At 40.0% G+C, this 10,946-nt stretch overlaps 1 long non-coding RNA gene across 1 annotated transcript in view; it reads left to right on the top strand.

Moving 5' to 3' along the window:
- Nucleotides 1–1,965: 1,965 nt before the first annotated feature.
- LOC145407864 (uncharacterized) overlaps nt 1,966–10,946 on the top strand; it is a 12,890-nt gene continuing 3,909 nt past the window's right edge. Inside the window, exon 1 of the long non-coding RNA XR_013898803.1 lies at nt 1,966–2,041. This is a non-coding gene — a long non-coding RNA (uncharacterized LOC145407864). The remainder of the gene's footprint in view (nt 2,042–10,946) is intronic.

Here is a 10,946-nt window from a genome sequence, read left to right as displayed (position 1 = left end):
TATTTATCTGCCAATGTATCTGTCTAGCTAACTATCCAAATGTTCATCCATCCATCTTCATGTCCATTAATCCATCTATCTATCTACGAATATACTCTCAATTTTGTTTTTGTTTCTCAGTCAACCTCCATTCAAAATATTTTTTTCTTTTTAATACAAGGAAGAAGGAACCAAAGGCCAGGAACCGGCAAACCATTGCTTCCAAGAAAGAAAAACAACAAAAAAGAGAAATTCAAGATCTATGTATCCATCCATCCATTTTTGTATTTATCTATCTATCCATCTATATATATTTATCAATCCATCTATCTGTGTATTTATCTATCCATCTATCTATGTTTATCTCTCTATCCATCTATCTATATTTATCTTTCTATCTATCTACGTATCTATCTATCCATCCATCCATTTTTGTATTTATCTATCCATCTATCTATAATTATCTATCCATCTGTCTGTGTACGAGTATCTATCTATCTGTCCATCCCTCCACATTTATTTCTACAAGTTAAGTGCTTGTCTTTGAATTCCACCAACACTTACTCTCCTCATAATTGACACACTTCATTATCGTCTATTTTCAGTGTTACGACATTCTTCATTCAATTCCTACCGTAAAATGGTGGTGGTGGTGGTAGTAATAGTAGTAGTAGTGGTGGTGGTGGTGGTGGTGGTGGTGGTGGTAGTAGTAGTAGTAGTAGTAGTAGAAGTAGTAGTAGTAGTAGTAGTAGTAGTAGTAGTAGTAGTAGTAGTAGTAGAAGTAGTAGTAGTAGTAGTAGTAGTAGTAGTAGTAGTAGTAGTAGTAGTAGTAGTGGTGGTGGTGGCGGTGGTGGTGGTGGTAGTAGTAGTAGTAGTAGTAGTTTCACTTTCGGAACAGCTCTAGGTCCTGTGTTCCCGCTGACGCCATTTTTGTTCCAGCTGCCGCCATTTCATTCCCTCTGGAGCCTAGGAGTGTCAATACCGTTGTCCTGGACCGTCTCATGGTGGGGACAGGTCTAGTTCCAGTGGCTGGAGGGGGGGGGGGTTGCCGTCTGTTGGGTCAGGCTGGCTAGCGGGTCCAATACAGAATTCGTCCCTGTGGAATATGTAGTTGTGATGATGATGATGAGGAGGAGGATGGTGGTGATGATATTGATGATGATTGTGATAAGGATAATTGTTGTGATGATAATTGCTGTGATGATGATGAAGATGATGATGAGGAGGAAGAGGATAAAAACAAAGACTGATGATGATTGCTCTCCACCTCCACTATCATCATCTATCTATTCTTTTCACTTAACTTGGAGAGAGAGCTGCAAAGGGGGAGGGGGATGTAACGGGAGATGAAGGACATGGAGGAATGATGTTTAGTTTTCCTCCCATCCCTCCCTCTCTCTCACCTGGCAACACACACACACACACACACACACACACACACACACACACACACACACACACACACACACTCGTTCATAACACCCCTCAAATCTACACACAGCACACTATTACATTAATTCACACGCACACACACACACACACACACACACACACACACACTTCTCATACGTTAATTGGGTCCAAGTGGGGCACAAACTGCTGCATCTTCATAATATACACAATTTTCAATATGAAGGGGTAATTTTCCGGTGTGTATAACGAGAGGTGTCTTCACCCCCATTGAGCTCTGTAGTAAAACATGTTGAAAATGTCTTTTTCCTAGAGACTTGTTTAGGTTTATTAGTAGACCAAACACTTGGTAAAAAGAAATAAAGGAAAGGATTTTTTTTCCCCTGATATTTCTATTGACACCTAATAAATAATAACAATAATTCACTATATAGCAGTATATGACAGTCCCACATGTGTCGTGATTGGCTAGCTATTATGACGTCAGTAGCTTCTGCCCCTAACCACACTTGTGGCTGCTGGGCCAGCCGTCACAAGCGTGCTGGTGGGTGTGGGAATTCAGTGTGGACCCTGAGACAGAGGTGGGTGAACGCCATGGCTCCTTTTGCTTTACTCTGCATTTTGCTGGCTGTTCTTCCGGCTTTGAGTTCAGGTACGGTAGTTTATTAAGTTTTTTGAGATTCTTGATGTTCAATGCCTTTTGAACTTTCGATATAGCTTTTCACTGGCGATTTATTCTGTCCACACATTGATATCCTCTCGTGTCGTGTAGATGCAAAGTACCTAATGACGATATGGAATTTTAAACTGAGATTTCGTTACACATTTTCTTCAGCGGTTTATTCAGATCATTGCACATTGATATGCTCCTGCATTAGTGCAACCTGTTTCAATATTAAACAGTATTAATAACGCTCAAAAGTGTAGAGATGTTCTGTGCAAAAATATAATAATAATAATAATAATAATAATAATAATAATAATAATTCATTCATTCATTCATCATCCAGTTCTACGTTTCCCCATGAGAAGCGTAGGAGCCCGGGGCTAGGCAAGTTGGTCCAGACATTTAAGATGAGAGTGACCAGCCTCACTCATCCCTGAGTGGCATTACGCGAAAAATAAACCCCAACCACCCCTTGGATATAAACCTTCACCGGTTCAATCCGATTGGAACGCCGTAATTACCCACTAAACCACCAGGCGCCAAAATTCGGTTATATGGTTACCACCCAGCGTAGTAAATGGTTTCCTGGTGTACAGAAAACCATTTGGCTTGTCACTCAGTGTAGAGTCACCCACAGGCAGAAGGAAGAGGAAAGAATGAAGGAAAGACAGTAGAGGGAGTGTAAAGTCACCCATAGGCAAGAGGACAAGGAAAGAATGAAGGAAAGAAAGACAGAAGAGGATGGAAGGAAAGAAGGATGGAGGAGAGGAAAGGGCAGATACCCGAGAGCAGAGATACATCGAGTGAGTGGATGGTGAGCGCCCCCACTTACCATATAATAATAACAACAACAATAATACGGTAATAATAATAATAATAATAATAATAATAATAATAATACATCCCTAAAGAAGAGCCGTTACGAAGCCAAATAGGCCACTAAAAATAATAGTATACGTTACGTATAATGTTTTTTTGTTTTCGTGCATTCACACACACATACATACATACATACATACACACACACACACACACACACACACACACACACACACACACACACACACACACACATGAATTTCCCTTTTTCTGTTAGTTTCATTTTTCTTCTTATATTTGATTTTTTTTTTTTTTTGTGTATTCTTTCATTTTGGGGATATAGGAATCGCCCCTGTCCGTCCGTCTTTCCGTCCGGGCCTGTATCTCGTAAACTACCAGGTGGATTGGCTTCCTATCACACAGAAAGATAGAGTATGTGTCGTAGTTGATGCCCGTATAGGTAAAATTGCCATATTGTCTGTACTTCACGAGCTATGACCATATAAGGAAAAATCTGTCTTGTTACATCCGCCAAGGAGGTTATGTTTTACCCAGCGCTTGTTGGTTTGTTTATCTCTCTGTCTGTCTGTTAGCAGGATTACTCAAAAAGTTATGAGCGGATTTTGATTAAATTTTGTGTAGGATGGGCCATGGGCCAAGGAAGAATGATTATATTTTGAGGCGGACCCAGATCCGGAGTATCCCGCACATAATGATTTTCAGTGAAATTTTATGGAAAGATGGGCCATGGATCAAAAATGAACTGATTAAATATGAGGGCGGATCCTGATCCTATATCCACTAAGACAAATCCAGATCCTTTTTAATGGCAGGGGTACTGGAGGAGGTATGCGCTCTCTGAGCGCTTTATAGTGCTATATTTTGGAAACTTCTTGCTGGATTTTCTTCATATCATACAGGAAAATAGAGTGCAATCCCTGGTTTATGTCCTTATATATGAAATTGCCACATTGTAAGTATTTTACGAACAATGTCAATACAAGGAAACTAATCTGTAAATAGCTGTACCTTGAAAACTACTTGCTAGATCATCCTAACGCCTTAAAAAAAACAAGAAACGGTGCCAAGGGACAGCGAACCCGTGCCCGGCAGTCATTTTAGTGTGCTGACTTATAAAAAGGATATCTAGTCAAACATGGCACATAAAATTTGGTGTTGATCAGGTGAAAATTAACGATTTTTTGTCCATTTAAAATTTTAAGCCCGACCCACCTGACATTGACCCCTCCTACCGCTAAGGGGGGGACCCCCTGATGTAATGACGCTTGTTATAGGATGCTAATGTGAAAGATACACCTTTACGTTTTGGTTTCATGTCAATGTGACGAATCTGAAAGGAGTTATGGCTAACAAAAGATTTTTTTTTTTTTTTTACATTTTCGGGGGGCCTACAGCCTGGGCCTTGGCCCGATTTGGACCCAAGTTTAATCAGGTGTTCAGAAGGCCGCAGCCCATCATCCCAGTAATTTTAGTAAAATTCGCACCTCTTGTTTTCATGTAAAGTTGTTAACAGACAGACAGACACACAAACAAACCAACAGAGAGACAAACCGAGTGAAAACAATAGCCTATCTATCTCCTAGCCCCTCCGGGGCGAGGACAGGTAAAGATAGTGTACTGTCCGAGTCCTACTTTATGCCCATATATATATATATATATATATATATATATATATATATATATATATATATATATATTGTTACATAGCCAATGATTTCATCATCCTTTGTGTAATTTTAACGTACAGTGTGCTGCCTGTTTGATCACGAGCGTGTTCTGCCTCAGTCCCCCCCTTCTACCGTTATAGTAGAGTAAGTCGTCCTTTCTGTTATTCAGTGCGGGATTGTCAACTCTTTGTCCCCATGGCTTCATTTGTGCGTCCTTCTTACAAGTTGTATCAAGCTCTGCTGGCCCCTATATAATGAGCTCAGTCTCTGCATCATTGCCACTTAGATCTGCTCCTCATATTGTTCACATCTCTGTCCTCCCCTGTACAGTTATTATTATTGTGAATTTCTCAGGAAGTCTCCAACCATCTAGCAGCTGTGTGATTTGAGTATAAGTGTTATTGCATTTTGTTCTTGTACTGTATAGCATAAGGTTAATTCTTAGGCCTGGAAAGTTTTTTGTAAATTGTGTAGAATTCATTTTGTCAGCCAGTGGTAATAATAGTTTGTATCTGTAATTATTTATCTTGCATTAACTGAGCATTACCCAGTGTTTTTCATTTCATCAGGGCTGACTTAGATAAATTTACTCATGCTAATTTCGTGTTAATAGAGGCTATTGCAGTTAACCATATATTTAAGCTGTTTTTGCCATTACATTATCCTTATGAGTCCTGAATGTTTTGTTGTTAGTTTGAGCATTAAACTTTAACTTGTAATTTTACCTAACCCTTTTGTTTTGAACCTGGAACTTTACGGGACAGTAGTGATTTTTTTAGTATTCTCACTTAGAGTGTACATTATCTTTCTCTGTTCCGTAACATAAATTTGGCGACCTCTTATCAGGATATTCAGGATATTATCATAAGGATAGTGCTTGATATTTTGTGACTGTTACTTATTCATGATGTCTACTATTACTACACTTGATGAAGCCAAAGATTTTTTGTCAAATGTGCAAACAGTGTGTGATATAGAAAACAGAACAAAGAATGAACTTAAGCTCGTTGCTCAACAATTGGGAATTGCTGTTCGCTCTCATCATTCTAAAGATCAAATTGTTGACATGATTAATGAAAGCTTGTTTAATGTAACTCCTCCAAATGAGCAAACGCAGATTGAATTAGCTAAGTTACAGCTAGCCCTGCAGGAGGCTCGTGTGAAGGAAGCTGAATTTCAAGCACGTGCTAAGGAGGCTGATGTTAAGGACGCAAATGCTCGTATTCAAGAGGCACAGGTACAGGCTCAGGCACAAATTGAACTTGCTAGGATTCAGGCAGACCATGAGTATCGCATGAAACAAGGTGGAACTGGATCATCTAGCTCTGATGATTTTGATGTGGCTAAAAATGTTAAACTTGTCCCTCCTTTTAATGAATCTGATTTAACTAAGTATTTTCAATTGTTTGAGAGGGTAGCTACAGGTTTTAATTGGCCCAAGGAGTATTGGCCAGTACTCCTTCAAACTGTTCTCACCGGTAAAGCTCAAGTAACTTATGCATCTTTGCCTCAGGATCAATCTGATAATTATGATGTAGTTAAGAGCTTGATTCTTAAGGCCTATGAGCTTGTTCCTGAAGCCTATAGAGTAAAATTTAGGACAATTTACAAGCAAGATAAGCAATCCCATGTTGAGTATGCAAAAATCAAAGAAGATCTGTTAGAGCAGTGGTTAAATTCTAAGAATGTGGATTCTGATTTTGGTAAATTTAAGCAGATGATTTTGCTGGAGGACTTCAAGAGGTGTATTTATAAAGATGTAAGCCTATATCTTGATGAGAAAAGAATCGATAATTTGTCTGATGTTGCAGTTTTAGCTGATGAATATGTTCTCACTCACAAGAGATATTCTAAAGAAAAAGGGAAAACTGAGAGTAAGTATGTTGCCTCTACTCAGAGTACAGGTAAAAGGAAAGAGAATAAAGGAGATGTTTCTCAGGAAGTAAATACCAGCTTCACCTCTAGATTTCAGAAAAGTAAATGTACTTATTGTAGTAAGCTTGGTCATACTACGGAGAGATGTTTCAGGAGACAGCGTGATGTGAACAAAAAGGAGTCTTTAAATATTCAGTCAATTGGTCTAGTGTCCACCCTTGAGAGTTCCCAGAATTCTTTAACTGAGTTAACTGAACCTGCTTTGAGGGGTAACTTAAATTCTCATGATGGAGCTCCTCTTTTGAGCAGTAACGTGGGTGACACTCTCAAGAGTTCATGTGCTAATTTCCTGTCTGATGGTTTTGTCAGTCCTCTGGACAGTAATGACAGGAAATCAGTTAAAATATATCGTGATACAGGTGCTTGCCAATCCCTTATGCTGACCAGTGTTCTAGGCTCTAATGTTAAGTCCTCTGATGAAACTGTAATCTTACAAGGTGTAGGGAATAATTACTTCTCTGTCCCTCTGTGCAGAGTGAATTTAGAGTCTGGTTTTGTTAATGGTTCCGTTATGGTTGGGTTGGTTGAGACACTCCCAATGTCAGGTGTAACTTTCTTACTTGGAAATGATATTGGTGGAAGTCAAGTGTGTCCAGCTCCTCAGTTGTCTAGTGAGCCAGTGGCTGCTTCCCAGGATTGTGATGTCCCTGATGTGTTCCCTGCATGTGCTGTCACTAGGGCTAAGTCTAAAGTTACTGGTGATTTAGAGGATAATGATGATGATGATGTTATCCTAGCTGACACTTTTCTTGCTAATTTGGACCGCTCACCAGATGAGGCAGTACCCCGTAGTGTTGATAATTTGTTTCGTCAAGAGTTGGTTGAGTTGCAGGTTGCTGACCCTGAGTTGAAAGGTCTTGCTAACTCTGCTTGCAGTGAGGAAGAGTCAACTGGTGCTTCTACTTGTTATTATATAAACTTATGAGGAAGTGGAGACCCCCAACAGCATCAGCCGACTGTGAATGGGAGGTTGTACATCAAGTTGTCATCCCTCGTGTTTGTAGGCAGGATATCATTAGAGTGGCTCATGATTCCAGTTTGGCAGGACACCTTGGAGTGAGGAAGACTGCGGCACGCATTTTGAAACACTTCTACTGGCCAGGTATCTTCAGGGATGTTTCCTGGTATTGTAAGTCTTGTCACACCTGTCAAGTTGTGGGGAAATGTAATCAGACCGAAAAGGTTGCACCTCTAGTTCCCATTCCTCCTTTTGAGGCGCCTTTCACCCGTGTGTTGGTGGATATTGTGGGCCCTCTTCCTAAGACTTCAGGATTTTCTTATGTGTTGACCCTGATTGATATGGCTACTCGTTATCCTGAAGCCATTCCACTTAGAAATATCTCAGCAAAGAACGTGGTTAAGGAAATGCTAGGGTTCTTCACAAAGTTTGGTCTGCCCAAGGAGGTACAGTCAGACCGGGGAAGTAATTTCATGTCAAATGTTTTCAAGCAGTCTCTGAAAGAGTTGGGCATCACCCAGATCACGTCTTCAGCTTACCATCCCCAGACCCAAGGAGCGTTGGAGAGATATCATCAAACACTCAAATCGATGCTCAAGAAATACTGTTTGGAACATCAGAAAGACTGGGATAAAGGTCTTCCATTCGTTGTATTTGCCGCAAGAGAATCTCCAAATGAATCACTGGGCTTCTCACCCTTTGAACTACTGTTTGGCCATGAAGTAAGAGGACCCCTTAAGCTACTCAAGGAATGCTGGCTGTCGGAGGAAGATGACGTCAACCTGCTGGAGTATGTGATGAAGTTCAAAGAACGGCTGTCCACTGCTTTACAGCTGGTGAGAGAGAATTTAGGAGCTGCTCAGAAGATGAAGACTTGGTATGATAAGAAGTCCAGGTTATGCCACTTTCAGCCAGGAGATCAGGTTTTGATTCTGCTACCGGTGCATGGGCAACCTCTTCAAGCCAAGTTTAGTGGTCCTTATTTCGTGGAGAAGAAACTCAGTGATGTCAACTATGTCATCGCCACACCAGATCATAGAAAGAACAAGCAACTTTGTCACATCAACATGCTAAAGTTATATCACAGGCAGGACGAAAATAACCCAGTCTGCACTGTAGCTGTTCCACCCGAGTCTGCAAATGAAGCTCTCCCATGCAGTATGAGCCTGAGTGATAGTTTGGGGAAGAATCCTGATATCATGAATGATCTCCAGACTAAGCTTTCTCATCTACCTCCCGAGGAAAGGCAGGAGTTTTCGGCATTACTGCAGGAGTACCCGCAAGTGTTCCGTGCCACTCCAGGAAGAAGTACTGTGTTGATGCATGATGTCGATGTTGGAGACGCAAAGCCAATTAAACTGCCTCCTTACCGTGTGAACCCAGTGAAAGTTCCTCTCATCGAGAAGGAGCTTGGCTACCTGTTGGACCACAAGATGATTGAACCATGTCAGAGCGAGTGGAGTTCTCCTGTCACTCTAGTCTCTAAGCCAGGTGGGTCACAGCGGCTTTGCATTGACTACAGACGTGTTAATCAGATAACCAAAACAGACACTTACCCTCTCCCTCGCGTGGAAGGTTGCATAGACAAGATCGGAAAGGCTAGGTACATAAGTAAGTTTGATTTGTTAAAGGGATACTGGCAAGTACCTATGACTGAACGTGCTAGGGAGATCTCATGTTTTGTAACACTAGGAAAGACTTTTGCATGTTCTGTAATGCCATATGGCATGAAGAATGCACCAGCCACATTTCAGAAGCTCATGAATGTTGTAACAGAGGGTTTGGCAGGGTGTGTTGTTTATATTGATGATGTATTAATCTTCAGTGACAACTGGAAAGATCACCTATGCCATGTCAGTAAATTTCTTGAGCGTTTGGTTCATGCTAATCTTGTAGCTAATTTATCAAAGTGTGAGTTTGGTCAAGCTAAAGTTCAGTACCTTGGGTACGTAATTGGTGATGGACATGTTGCACCACCAGCAGCTAAGGTTCAGGTTATAAGTGATCTTCCCAGACCTAAAAGTAGGAAAGAGCTACAAAGATTTTTGGGAATGGTAGGTTATTACAGGAGATTTGTTCTTAACTTTTCTATTCTTGTATCACCACTTACAGACCTACTGAAAAAGGGAGTTAAATTTGTTTGGACCGATAACTGTGAATCCTCTTTCAACAAACTTAAAGCTATTCTGTTAAGTCAGCCAGTGCTCGCTACTCCAAATTTTGCTAAGCCTTTTAAGATGGCTGTTGATGCAAGTGATACAGGAGCTGGGGCTGTTTTGCTGCAAGAGGATGATCAGGGTATTGAACATCCTGTATCTTATTACAGTAAGAAGTTCACTCCACCTCAAAAGAACTACTCAGCTATTGAGAAAGATCTTTTGGCCTTGATTTTGGGTTTACAGCATTTTTCATTTTATTTGTGTTCTGGTTTTGACTCCATAGTCATTTATACCGATCATAACCCACTGAAATTCTTTAGTAAGTTTAAAGATAAAAATCAGAGATTGACAAGATGGAGTCTACTTCTTCAGAAGTATTCATTAGACATACAACATGTCAAGGGGAAAGAAAATGTTATTGCAGATTGTTTATCTAGACTTTAGACAGATTGTTTTAGAGTAATAAGAAATTTCCTTTGTAAATTTCTTTTTCTTTGTGGGGAGGTGTTACATAGCCTATGATTTCATCATCCTTTGTGTAATTTTAACGTACAATGTGCTGCCTGTTTGATCACGAGCGTGTTCTGCCTCAGTCCCCCCCTTCTACCGTTAAAGTAGAGTAAGTCGTCCTTTCTGTTATTCAGTGCGGGATTGTCAACTCTTTGTCCCCATGGCTTCATTTGCGCGTCCTTCTTACAAGTTGTATCAAGCTCTGCTGGCCCCTATATAATGAGCTCAGTCTCTGCATCATTGCCACTTAGATCTGCTCCTCATTTTGTTCACATCTCAGTCCTCCCCTGTACAGTTATTATTATTGTGAATTTCTCAGGAAGTCTCCAACCATCTAGCAGCTGTGTGACTTGAGTATAAGTGTTATTGCATTTTGTTCTTGTACTGTATAGCATAAGGTTAATTCTTAGGCCTGGAAAGTTTTTTGTAAATTGTGTAGAATTCATTTTGTCAGCCAGTGGTAATAATAGTTTGTATCTGTAATTATTTATCTTGCGTTAACTGAGCATTACCCAGTGTTTTTCATATCATTAGGGCTGACTTAGATAAATTTACTCATGCTAATTTCGTGTTAATTGAGGCTATTGCAGTTAACCATATATTTAACCTGTTTTTGCCATTACATTATCCTTATGAGTCCTGAATGTTTTGTTGTTAGTTTGAGCATTAAACTTTAACTTTTAATTTTACCTAACTCTTTTGTTTTGAACCTGGAACTTTACGGGACAGTAGTGATTTTTTTAGTATTCTCACTTAAAGTGTACATTATCTTTCTCTGTTCCGTAACAATATATATATATATATATATATATATATATATA

This window comes from Coenobita brevimanus, chromosome 74 (genome assembly GCF_032717465.1).
Source record: "Coenobita brevimanus isolate Jiangsu-jjx chromosome 74, ASM3271746v2, whole genome shotgun sequence".
In the NCBI taxonomy this organism is placed as follows: domain Eukaryota; kingdom Metazoa; phylum Arthropoda; class Malacostraca; order Decapoda; family Coenobitidae; genus Coenobita; species Coenobita brevimanus.
This window is presented reverse-complemented; position numbering and strand designations above follow the sequence as displayed.